Source organism: Uloborus diversus, chromosome 1 (assembly GCF_026930045.1).
Source record: "Uloborus diversus isolate 005 chromosome 1, Udiv.v.3.1, whole genome shotgun sequence".
Classification (NCBI taxonomy): Eukaryota; Metazoa; Arthropoda; class Arachnida; order Araneae; family Uloboridae; genus Uloborus; species Uloborus diversus.
The window spans coordinates 128245690-128257952 of NC_072731.1; positions in this window are offsets into that span (position 1 = coordinate 128245690).

Here is a 12263-nt window from a genome sequence, read left to right on the forward strand (position 1 = left end):
GATACTCGAGTTGGATTTTGAAATTCCTTTAAAAGCAGCATGGTTTTTTCCGTGATTAAAATTAGAATCATCCTTTGTATTTTTTTTTAAATGCATTATTATGTAATTTTTTTCATTAAAGAAAATGAAAGTCAAATTGTCTCTTATGTTAAAAGAATGTATTGCCTCTCTATGTCTATTTCTAAAAAAATGATGAACACACTGGGCTCCCAAGGTATGATCAACGGTAGTATTGTACTATTGGATTTGAACACTTCGGGTTACATTTTTTTCCAACTTATTTAGTTTAATTTGTATCATTCAAAAAATAAGAATGTTTAAGTCAGGTGATTTCTGACTGTACTTCAAATTTTTTACGCACTTAATCTTATTATAAGCTGCAATTTTTGTCTTTTTATTTGTATTTTAATTTCAGGCAGCCAAGGTCATTAATGGGACAAAACGATCAACGCCTTTCTTTTCCTTTTTGGTTGTTCCTAAAATCAAAATATGTGTAAGAGTTTATCATGTAAAATGAAGGGTATTTTGTGATTAAATTTTTTATTAACTTGTATGTATTACTTCATTGATTTTCTGTGTGACTTACGTGATTCTTTTGCAATTAATTAAGGAATAGAAGAATATAATTCACATGAGTTTTTTTGAGGGCTAAGAAACATCTTGCATTTTAGAGAGAGAGAAAGGGGGAGTAGAGGAAATTCAGGGTTTTAACCATAAAATTCTTTAATCAATCAAAAAGTTAATGCTGTAAAATAGCTTTAATAGGAAGCCCATTGAAAATTTGAGACCCTTTTCAAGTAGAATCATAAAATGATTCAACTAAAGTAATTTTTTTTATCATCCAAATATTATTCATCACAGACCAACTAAAAAAAAAGCAGGCACTTCAAAAAAAAAAAAAAAAAAAAGAAATTCCCTAGCAAATTTTTACATTTGTGATAGTTTTACTAATGTCGCTGTATTTCATTTTTAAAATTTATACCTCCATATATGTAATAGACGCATCTTAGCCATTATAGTGCATCATTTGAAAATTGTAAGAACTTTTAGGGGAGTCAATACCTTAAATATAAATTTCTTTCTTTTTTTTTTTTTTGTTTGATACTCCATTTAAATACCTTTTTAATGATGCAAACTTTTTGATTGTGCTCATATGAGAAGTAAGTTAAAATAAGCTTTAAAAAATGTAAATATATTTTGATAAGGTATGATTTTCTTCTTTAAATTGCTAGATCGAGAAATGGTATTTTTGAAACTAAATGTTCCTTTTCTCAGAACCTAGATTGTGTTAGGCTTTGAAATTTTTGCCACCAATTCCATACATCTAATTAGAATATTTTAAAAAAGCTTTCTTTCTGTAAAATTTTACTTCAGTATCGAGAAAAAAGTCTACTTAAGGTACAGAAAAAATTCATAATTGTATCTTTAATAGATTTTCAGAAAAAGGTACATGAACATGTGGAAATTAACATTGACGGTATAGGGGGTACTAACTTCCCTTAAAATATGTATTTTATTTATTGAACTATTTTAATTTATAAATGCACAGGATTCGTCAAACCGGACCTAGCACGGAAAAAAAACTCGTGGGTTTGTTAACCCGACCACTTGAAAAAAAAAAAAAAAACTATTTCGATAAAGTGGATTTTTTTTTTTTTTCAAAATTTACCGCATATTGAAACATTTACTTCAGAAACAAACTACATATTAGATCTAAAATAAATAATACCAAACATGAAAATTGTCATCTGCCTTTCTGAACAACTTCTTAAGTTTTAGGAATTAAAACTGCATATGGATTTCACGATTTATTAAAAAATATATTTTTGCTGGGAAGCCAAACTAAGCAATTTACCTAATTTATTTCTATCACTTTCGAAAATTTTAGTTTATTTCCTTTCTTTTTTTTTTTTTTTTTTTTGTATTTTTGAAAAAAAATGATTTGATTAACTACATCAGGAAATTTCTTTTTTTTTAATAGCTTTTTAATGCAAGATTGCAAAGTGTAAAGGTAGATTACAATAATATCATAAAATTAACCAACCTGTGTGATGACTATTCCAGATTCCATAAACTGTAATCATACCTGAAAAATTTTCTCACATATTTTGAATTATTGTGTGCAAAATTATTTTGTGACTTTATAGTTACTAATTTTAATATTTTTTAATACAGTTCGAATTTTTATTTCCAACTTCTCGTGTGGAAGTATATATAAAATACTTGATATGATTCATGGTTATGGTTCATGCGGCTCTTTTTAACGCAAAATTTAGTCAGAGGTTTTTTTTTTTTAAACAAACTGAAGAAATAAAATACTACTAAATGCCTTTTGGGACTAAAAGGAAAGCTTTTCTCAAAATGTGACATACTTGCTTCTGTATGGATGAATCTGTTTTCTATTTACGGTGTGGTCATGTTTCAGAAAAATTAATTTTGATACTATTTCACCTAAATGCTAAATATTTTCAGTAAGTTTTTCAGAAGTTAGCTAGCGGTGTATTTTAAGTATTTTATGTAAATGCTACATGGTTTTCAAATTCATTTTTTTTTCTTCAATTTTGACGATTTTTGTAATAAATTTGAGTAGAAATAAATTCAGGATTTAAAATTATTCATATTCTATGAAAAAAAAGTAACAAAGTAGTACAGTTTAAGCAATGTTAAAAAAAAAATGATCAAGATTAATTTTTTTTTTCTTGTAAAAAAGTAAGCAATTTTCAACAATGACCAGGGTACTTGATTAAAAAAATCCAGGGTAACTAAGGTTTTTTAAATTACCCCGGTTTTTCTTCAAACCCTGTTCATGTATTCATGGGAAATTACTTTTGAAGTTATGTTGTAATACACCTTGAATAAGCCCAAGAGTCGAACCTCGAAAATGTGGTGTGGCTGCAAGACGCACTGCTATAAACTGCTCTATGGAGTTGCATTTCAGGACAGTAAAGCCTCTATACAAGTGTTCATTTCATCAAAATCTGTAAATTAATGGTACTTTTGTAAATTTTGGTGTTATTATTTAGTCTGCAGAACAGAAAATATAAAACCCTAATTTACAAAAACTGTACACATTTAACAGATATTGTAAAAAAAAAGGTTAAAAAAAAAACTACTTTTACGAAAAAGTGCAAAAAATCTGAGTATTATAATTCAAGGTAGTATTTACGGGAGGAATCGAAGGACCTTGTCTCCTCTCAATGTGCCAAAATTTTGCAAAACGTTAAATTTATGTGTGCTAAATTTGGCTAAGCTTTGATATTACCTGGATTTTTGTATAAGATATTTTTGAATTTTACTAGAGAAGCGAAAACTCCTCTACTTGAGTTTTCGAGCATCAAAACACTTCTGTACTAAATTTGGAAAAGATCCGTTGTAAACTAGAATTGTCGGAGGGAAAATCCTTTATGAAGGGAGGCCAAACTCCTTCCTCCCCCCCCCCTTTGTAAATTTTTGCGCCTCAAAGGAACTGTGTGCCAAATTTGGCAAAGATCATAACTCGATTTGTTAAAAGAAAAACACTTAATGGGGTTTTTCTTCCCTCAGGGTGGGGAGAAAACTCCCCTATGTGAATTCCTGAACATCAAAGGATCTCTTAAACGATCCAACATAAACTAAATTTCGCATAAAAGCGAATCTTCTTTGGGGGAATTTCCACCCCCATAGGGAGGCGAAAACTCCCCTATGTGGATTTTTCAGAATCAAAGAAAGCTATGTGCAAATTCTATCAAAGGCCCAGTGTAAACTAGATTTTTGTAAGAAGGAAAACCCTCTATGGAGAGTTTCGCCCCTATAGAGAGGGGCGAAAGCCTCTATGTGAATTATTAAGCATTATAAACCTATGAGCCAAATTTTGCAAAATGTGTACAACGAAAAACCCTCTATACATCGTTTCCCATCGGCAGGGAGCGAAAACCTCAAGGAAATTCTTGAGCATCAAAGTATCTATGGGTCAGATTCGGTAAACACAATTTGTAAAAGGAAAAGTCCTGAATGTGAGCATTTGCACACCATAGAAAGGGGGCGAAGACTCCCCTATGACACTTCTCGCCCATCAAATGATTTAACAAAATTGACTGTGCCAAGTTTGTCAAACATCCCACATAAACTGGATTTTTTTTTGTAAATAAAAATCCTCATTGTGGTGTTCTTTGAAGGGCGGGGGGGGGGGGGGGGGGGTCTTTCTATGAGGAATTTTCGATCATCAAAAGACTTCAGCACGAAATTCGGTAGAGATCTGACGAAAACTGAATTTGTCGATGGAAAACCCCCTTATGAGGTACACAATTATTTTTTTCGAATTTTTTTTACCTGTGAAAGCAGAATTTTCAGTATTGCTTTGCTAACACCAAAATGAAACGTCATCCAACCACTTTAACATAACGTAATATTCCACGTTCAAAGTTGGTGCAAAATTGGTGGTACAACACCATATTTCGACGTGCTATACGACATCGATCGACGAGACACATAGACGCTTTTTAGACCGTTCTGAGAGAACGTAATTTGAACGTGTCGGCTGGTGTGCTCTGAACGTGTTATAGAACGAGCGTTGAACTCCTTTGTGCTGCTTGGGTACCTTAAAACGGTACGTCGGAAAACGGTTATCCAACGGTTGGTTACTGGTTAGCTTCCAACGTTATTCTAATGTAAAATACAACTGTAAACTAACCATTTACAAACGTAATTTCGATGTAAAATACAACGTTCAACCAATGTTATTCCAATGTAAAATACAACAGTAAACTAACCATTTAAAAACGTAATTTCGATGTAAAAAGCAACACTTAACCAACATTTTCTAATGTTGTTCCAATGTAAAACACAACAGTAAACTAACACTTTCCAAACGTAATTTCGATGTAAAAAAAACAACGCTTAACCTACATTTTCTAACGTTATTCCACTATGAATTTCAACGCTAAACCAACTATCTTCCAATGTTATCTACTTTAACTGTAGCATTTCATTAATAAAATAAGTATTACGAGGTGCTCTTAGAAGAACGAGTGTAAAGAATAATTTTCAATCATATTAACATAAAATGATAAAATGGCTGAATTTAATACAATTTATCATTTCCCTATCATTTACAAACTTTTCAATAAAATATGAACAAAAATTAAGATATTGATAATTCTTACCTTTTATTTTTCTGAATAATTACTCCAAAAATTATCTTCATTAGCATACATTAGTTTCTTTTTTTTCTTATTCAGGAAATATTAATTACCAGCAAGGTTATTCTTAAGACAGAATAAAATTTTTGACTTTAAAATTCTGCCATGAAAAATAACCTAGCTTGTTTGAAGGTTCAATTTTGCTTTGACCTGAAATAAGAGTAAAAATTTAAAAAAAAAAACATACGCGTAAACATTTAGTTAGTAAATCTTCATAGCAATTAAAATGACGTGGGTGAAACTTGAATATTATGAAAAGTACTTATTTTATTGTTTTGCCGAACTATTCGGAACTCCAGCGCTCGAATACGCTACCTTGCGGTGATTTATAAAACTGCGAATGCAACTAAAACTTTGCCACGTTGCGTTCCATGTGTGTCTGTTGACGTAAACACAGGCAGTTTGTTCTGAGTATTTATTAACGCAATCGATGTGTCTTAGTTTGCTTTCAGCTACAGAAATTAATTCGTCCCTTAGTAGTATTCTCGAGCTCCTCAAAATAATGTTAGTTTTCATTATTTCCTTAATAATAGGTGAAAGCGAAAATTCTGGATTAACAAACTTGGATAACGTTCTACAAGGTAAAAAATTTTATTGTTTTGTATGAATTTGTAAGAATATGGGAGTTTTTTTAATCTTAAATTAATTAAACTTACCATATTTTACAGCAGCATTTAGTTGGAATGGACAGTATGCAAAATATTTTCTTGAATATATTATCGTAGAACAAAATGAATAACCGAGAAAGAATTTACTTTATTCCTTTTATTCTCAGCTGAAAGGTATCGCCAAATTTGTTTAGGGTTATAATTTTGGCATTGTGCGAGCAAAGTAGCCTTGGCGAGATTTCGCGTTTTTAGTTAAACCATTTTCAATTTTTATCATGAGTGGAATAAAATGGTAGTAAGATTACAGAATTCGATAAGTTAAAAGAAATAATTGTCAATCAACTGAAAAGAAAACTACCACCATATATCCGTGAGAATTTTGTTGATGATTTGCATAACATGACACAATTAAATCGTAACTCAGAAATTAGAAAAATCGAAACAGAAAATTTTTAAATTAACCGATTCGGGAATTCAAGAGAAATAACTCAGCTACAAATGGAAAACAAGCGCTAGCCAAAGCAAAGCAAAGGAGTATCATCTTCTTTTGGTAATAATTTGTAATGTCATATTAAATTTTCTAGCATTAATTGTTATTCTTGTCAGGCCACAATTATTATTTAGTTTTATCAAGAATTGATAAATATCGAATTCAACATCGTGAAAATGGCTGCTTAGAACTACGAACTACGTACTTTGCATTAATGTTTGACGTTTAGTAATGCTTCTTGAATTCTCATTTCTTTCTACGTGGGTCAGAATATCAACAAGACTTTGAAAATTAATTTAAAAAGAATAAAGCGAAACAATCATACGTACGAACAAAAATCACAACACTTTTAGCATTTTCTTCGTTACCATGTGCGTTTGTTTTAGTTTTCAATTCCGCCATTAGACAGTGACTTCAGTGCCCCCTATAGTTCGTTGGAGTTGCGAATTTCGGAACTCCAGCGCTCGAATACGCTACCTTGCGATGATTTATAAAACTGCGAATGCAACTAAAACATTGTCACGTTGCGCATCACGTGTGTCTGTTGACGTAAAAAACGCGGTCAGTTTGTTCTGAGTAACGCATTCAACATGTCTAAGAACGCCTTCAACAACAGAAATTGTTGTGTCGATAATTGTCGTTCTCGATTTTCTCGAGATAAAATTACCTTGCATTATTTCCCCCGAAAGAATGATACTATAATCATAAATGGCGAAAGCGTCGAAAGAAGACAACTTTGATTGACAAACTTCGAATTGGTAAGACAGTAAAGAAGAATTTCCTTGTCTGTTCGAAGCATTTTTTGAAAGAGAATTATATTTTCCCAGGTAAATGTGCACTTATACTAGTATCTTTTATTTAAAAAAAAAAGCGTTTTGAAACGTTCTTTTTCAACGATTGAATTTTACAGCTTTACAAATCGGGCAGTTATAAGGATGAACTTTAAACTTCGATGTGCTATATCGTATGTATGTTAAATTTCCAGGACCTCCCTTTAAAACATTATTAAATTGTATACAGCATGCAGGTAACTCACGGAAAACCCGATTAATTGGTTCTGTGACTTCCGCGTTCTTTGAATCTTGCTACATTTGATCATAGCGTTTTTGTATGTCAATCGAATGCCATATTTGGCAGTAATTTTATTTTCAATAATGTATGTACATTATTAATTTCCAAAAGAATTACTCGAAAGTTGTGTTATACTTTGAAACTGCGTGTAATTTGGTGGAAGGTACTGCTGGTGTTGGGTATTTAAATTCTGTTGATAAATATTGTGAGCCACCTTTACATGTAAAGAATCTCAATTCTAATATCGCTTAGTAACAACAGCAAATCTGTAGAATAACTGCCTGATTTTTTAAATATTTTGATGTTGATGGTAAATGAAATTTAATGTGGTTTGGTAATTTTTAATGATGTTTGTAAACTCAATTGTAATGTGATTTTCTGTAAATGGGAAGGGAATTAATGTAATAATCTTATGACAGCATTAAGGTGAGTGAACTATTAGTATCTTAAGATATTAGGTAAAAAAGCTATTTTTTTGATCAAAGAAGGCTATATTTCAATAACAGTTGCTTGATTTGTGACAGTAATGCAGTTTGTTTAATTTGTTTTAATGATACTCAATACTTATTAATGCTAAGTTCTCTATAATTTGGTCAAACCTAACCTGGCAGCCGGGCCTGGCTACCAATATGAGCAGCTGCTGTCCCTTTAGTGCCCCCCTCCCCCTGCATTTTGATGTCTGCAGGTACGTAGATCCAAGTCTACCGGCAGCTCCATGAAGTCTATGCGGAGCCTAATCACAATATTACCACTACAGGTTAAGTTTGTTTCAACAATAGACAAGATTTAGCTATGTTTTTTTTCTTAGTTAAAATATAAACTCTGTCATAATTCATTTTTCACACTCTGACGGCATAGATGACTCATACGGGGGGCAACTACCCCTCAGTTCCAAAAGTAAAGGGGCCTTGCCCCCCCCCCCCACTTTTCAGAGATAAAAAATAATAATAAATTGAAAAATGATACTTTATTGGATAGGATGATTCATTTCATAGAAGTGAAAAATTTCAAATAAATATACTTTTTTTGTCATCTTAATTCTTAAGAATGGAATGGGAAAGTCTACAGAGGCCGTTCGTCTAGATTTTTGATGCTATATTCCACATTTTCTGAAGTCCTTTAATCTGCAATATTAAAAACCAGTAAGATAGCCCAAGTTTACAAAAAAAAAATTTAAACATCTGTTGTAGGGGCCACGTCCAGTTACCCCCTCACTTTTTTTGAACCCTCACTTTTCTGGTGCACCAACCACCTGTGTTCCCATACCAATCCCTCTCTTAAAAAAAAAAGTTATGACTTATTGGACCCTGACGATTATCGCAGTAGGAAATTAAATTTTCTACCTGCAAAAGATTTATGATTGATAATTTTTAACTTTTTTTAAGGTGTGCCAACAATAAAACCAAGATTGAAAAAGAATGCCGTGCCAAGACCGAACACATTGTGCCAATCCAAAAGAACTAAGAGGTAAGCTTCAAGGGGGAGAAAAAACATACACACAGAAGTTAACAGGTAGCATGCGTATATACTAATTTAATATATATATTCTGTATGTGTGTGTTGCTTATAGTGTTTCAGTATAATTTTTAAAGACTTTAATTTTAAATACACTATATATTTGCTAATATGTATTAACTCAATAAATTAAAAGATTAGGTTCTTGCAAAAAATTTTTTATAGAATTTAATTCTTTTGTTATATCTATTAAGTAAAGAATATCATAAAACAAATATTGAAAGTTACTGTGATTTTTTGTGTTTAAAATTTAATGAAGACTACTTAGGACTTGGTCTTACCAGTAGCGTAGCTATGAGCTCTAGCACCCATGGCAAACAAAAGAAATCCCCCCCCCTCCCCGCGGGATAATTCACATGAGAAGTCACTGGAGGCCATTGTGACCTCAAAAAAAAATTTTTTTTGGGTACATTTTGATTAGTTGATTTGACAAATGGGATGCAGCATTGTAATTTGTTTTTCTTAGTTTCTTTTTTAGAATTGTTTTCAATCATGCCCAATGTTTCCTCTCATTAGCCTCTAGCTCTTTTTCTTGCAAGATCTTTTTTTTTTTTTTCATTTTTTACAGAATTTTTCAAATTTTGTGATCAAAAAATAAATTAATTAATTAATTAAAAAAAAATTAATCAGTTGAGATGCCGCCCCTTGGCTGCTGCACTCCTGGCGAGAGCCACTCCTGCCAACCCCTAGTTACGCTACTGAGTCTTACTCTTATATTGTTGTTGGTTTTTTAATTTCTTTCATAACATGATAACATATACTTGCAAAACAATTGAGTTGATGCTTGATTTTTGTAACAGCTCCTCTCAAACCAGCAGATTTGCCGCTGAAGAGACATCACAAACGGGATCTCTTGAGAACAGCAGGTAACATACTTGATAAATACTGATTTATAATATAATGAAATGTGTGTTGAGTGCTTTACGTTTCAGTATAATTTTAAAAAGGGTACATTTACCTACAGTGTTAAAAGATGTAGTTCCTTCAGAAATTTCTTTAAAAAATATTATTATATGTACTCAGTCAAGAATATCATTGAGCCAAGAGCTATTCCATGATTTGAAATGCATTTACAATATTCCAGTTTTCAGTTCTGTTAGGGTAGTAGTAGTAGTAGTGGTTTAACTGCAAAATCAGGCCCCGAACAAAAGTTTCGCCAAATGGTGGCTTCTCAAAAAATCGTCTGTATAAATGTGTGTTTTTTTCGTGTTTAAAATTAAGTGAATACCACTTAGGACTTGGTCTTACTCTAATATGGTTGGTAGTTTTTTTAATTTCTTTCATAACATGATAACATATAATTGCAAAACAATTGAGTTGATGCTTGATTTTTGTGACAGCTCCTCTCAAACCAGCAGATTTGCCGCTGAAGAGACATCACAAACGGGATCTCTTGAGAACAGCAGGTAACATACTTGATAAATACTGATTTATAATGAAATGAAATGTTACTGATTTATAATGTAATGTTAAAAACTTGTTTAAAGAAGTTATTGTGTATATTCAGTCAAGAGTCAATAAGCCATTTTTTAAGGTTATTCCACGAACTGCTTAAAATATATTAAGGATAAAAGTTTTCAAGTCATCATTAACAGTTGTATTAGGGATATAACGAGTAATGCTTTAACTGCATTACTAAACACTGGGGATTCTTCCAAAAAGTTGGCAAATTTTTTGCTGAAAATTACATGTGTTTAAGATCTCAATGCTGTTGCATCCTAAAAATGTTAGAAGTTATTTTAATGTACACTAGCTCTTAAAATCATATTTGAGCTATTATGAGCTTGTTAATAATCAATAGTTTTTGAGAAAACAGTAAACTTTAAAGTTATTTGTTTAATTTTTAATATGTGCTTAATATCAAGTAAGTTATTAAAAAGCTTTTTCCCCCATATTTTTACTTTTTAAAAAATGTTTGCTCAAGTTTATATCACAGCAATACATGGTTCAACTCAATATTAAGAGGGAGAGGCAATTTTATACACCCTAATTCTAGCAGGAGTACTGGAACTGCAAATCATTGTTAATGAGAAATGCATAACTTTGTTGCCCTTAACAGATCCTATTTTCTTAGTTTTTTGGCAAAGTGTCCAATGCAGGATGTTATGCAGTCAAAACTAGATAATATTTACTATTTCTTCAAAGTAATCTAGCATAAGAAAAGAAACATGGTTTATATGTGTTTGGCATTTGCTGTAATTTTTGCAATTGCTTCTGTGAGGTATTAGAAACTTTCCTGTTCCTTAATTAGTTTTCAGCAGTTGCATGCCACACAAAAACCTGTTTTACATTACAGGAAATTACTTACATTTAATTCAGAGGTTGAGTAGCAGCTGTAAGTAGAAGTGTGTTTTTAGGAATTCTCTCACAGTTTTCTCTTTTATTTTTTAACCCTAATTTCAAGGCTCATCAAATCGATAGAAGATGATGTTAGAAAATTACACATTAAAACATATTTAAAGTGTCCTGATATTTTTGTAATGTGTTCAGATTTTTGTCCAAACCAGTACCAGGTCTGAGTATATATTCTGTCAATATAAACCATTGTTAAACATACTTAAGCAGGCATCAATTTTACAGCTTCAAACAATCAGTAATTACTAGTAAGACGACACTTTCTTAATAATAAATTCAGTTTTACGGATTACTTTTGTTAGGTATTTTTAAATTCACTTTATGGACTTCACTAAAAGGCTAAATGTGTTTGGCTAAATATCCAACATACAGTATTTGGCCTACCAAATGTTCACTAGAAGTGCAAAATACCAAACAGTTAATAAATATTCGCTACATGGTTCAATAGTCAGTAAAATGATTTAAATAGTTGCAAAATAAATTTAATTAACACTGGATTTACCAAGTCCGGAATAACTTTTATTGAAAGAACGCTATTCAATTTTATGATAGCTTCATTTATTAGGTTCAATTTTATAATATTCAATTAGTTTTTGTGGTCCCCAAGGGCACATAAAATTAAATATCAGCTGCATTCCTGCCCCAGAAAAGTAAATTGGAATCTACAAAAATGAATTTCTGAGATATTTGAAGAACTACGTTTTGAGCTGTCCAAAATATTGCACCAATGATAAAAATATTTTTGAAAAAATGAAAAATTTATAGATACTGTTGTTTACCTTCCCGAGGTAGATTTCGTTTGCAATTGTATGGATGCTAAAGCAAGCGGTCTTGCAGTTTCACCTGCTCTTATGAGCAACTTGTTCTCTAAAGCAAAAGAAGAATTGAAAATACTTTTGCTGTGTTTAATTTTTTTTTTTTTTTTTTGAAGTAAATACTGAATGGTTACAACCAAGAGTTTTGGTGTCATATATCACTATCAATTCCTCTGTTGTAGCTTTTCAGTTATCGCTTATTTTATACCCACAAAATTTTAATTTTTAAATC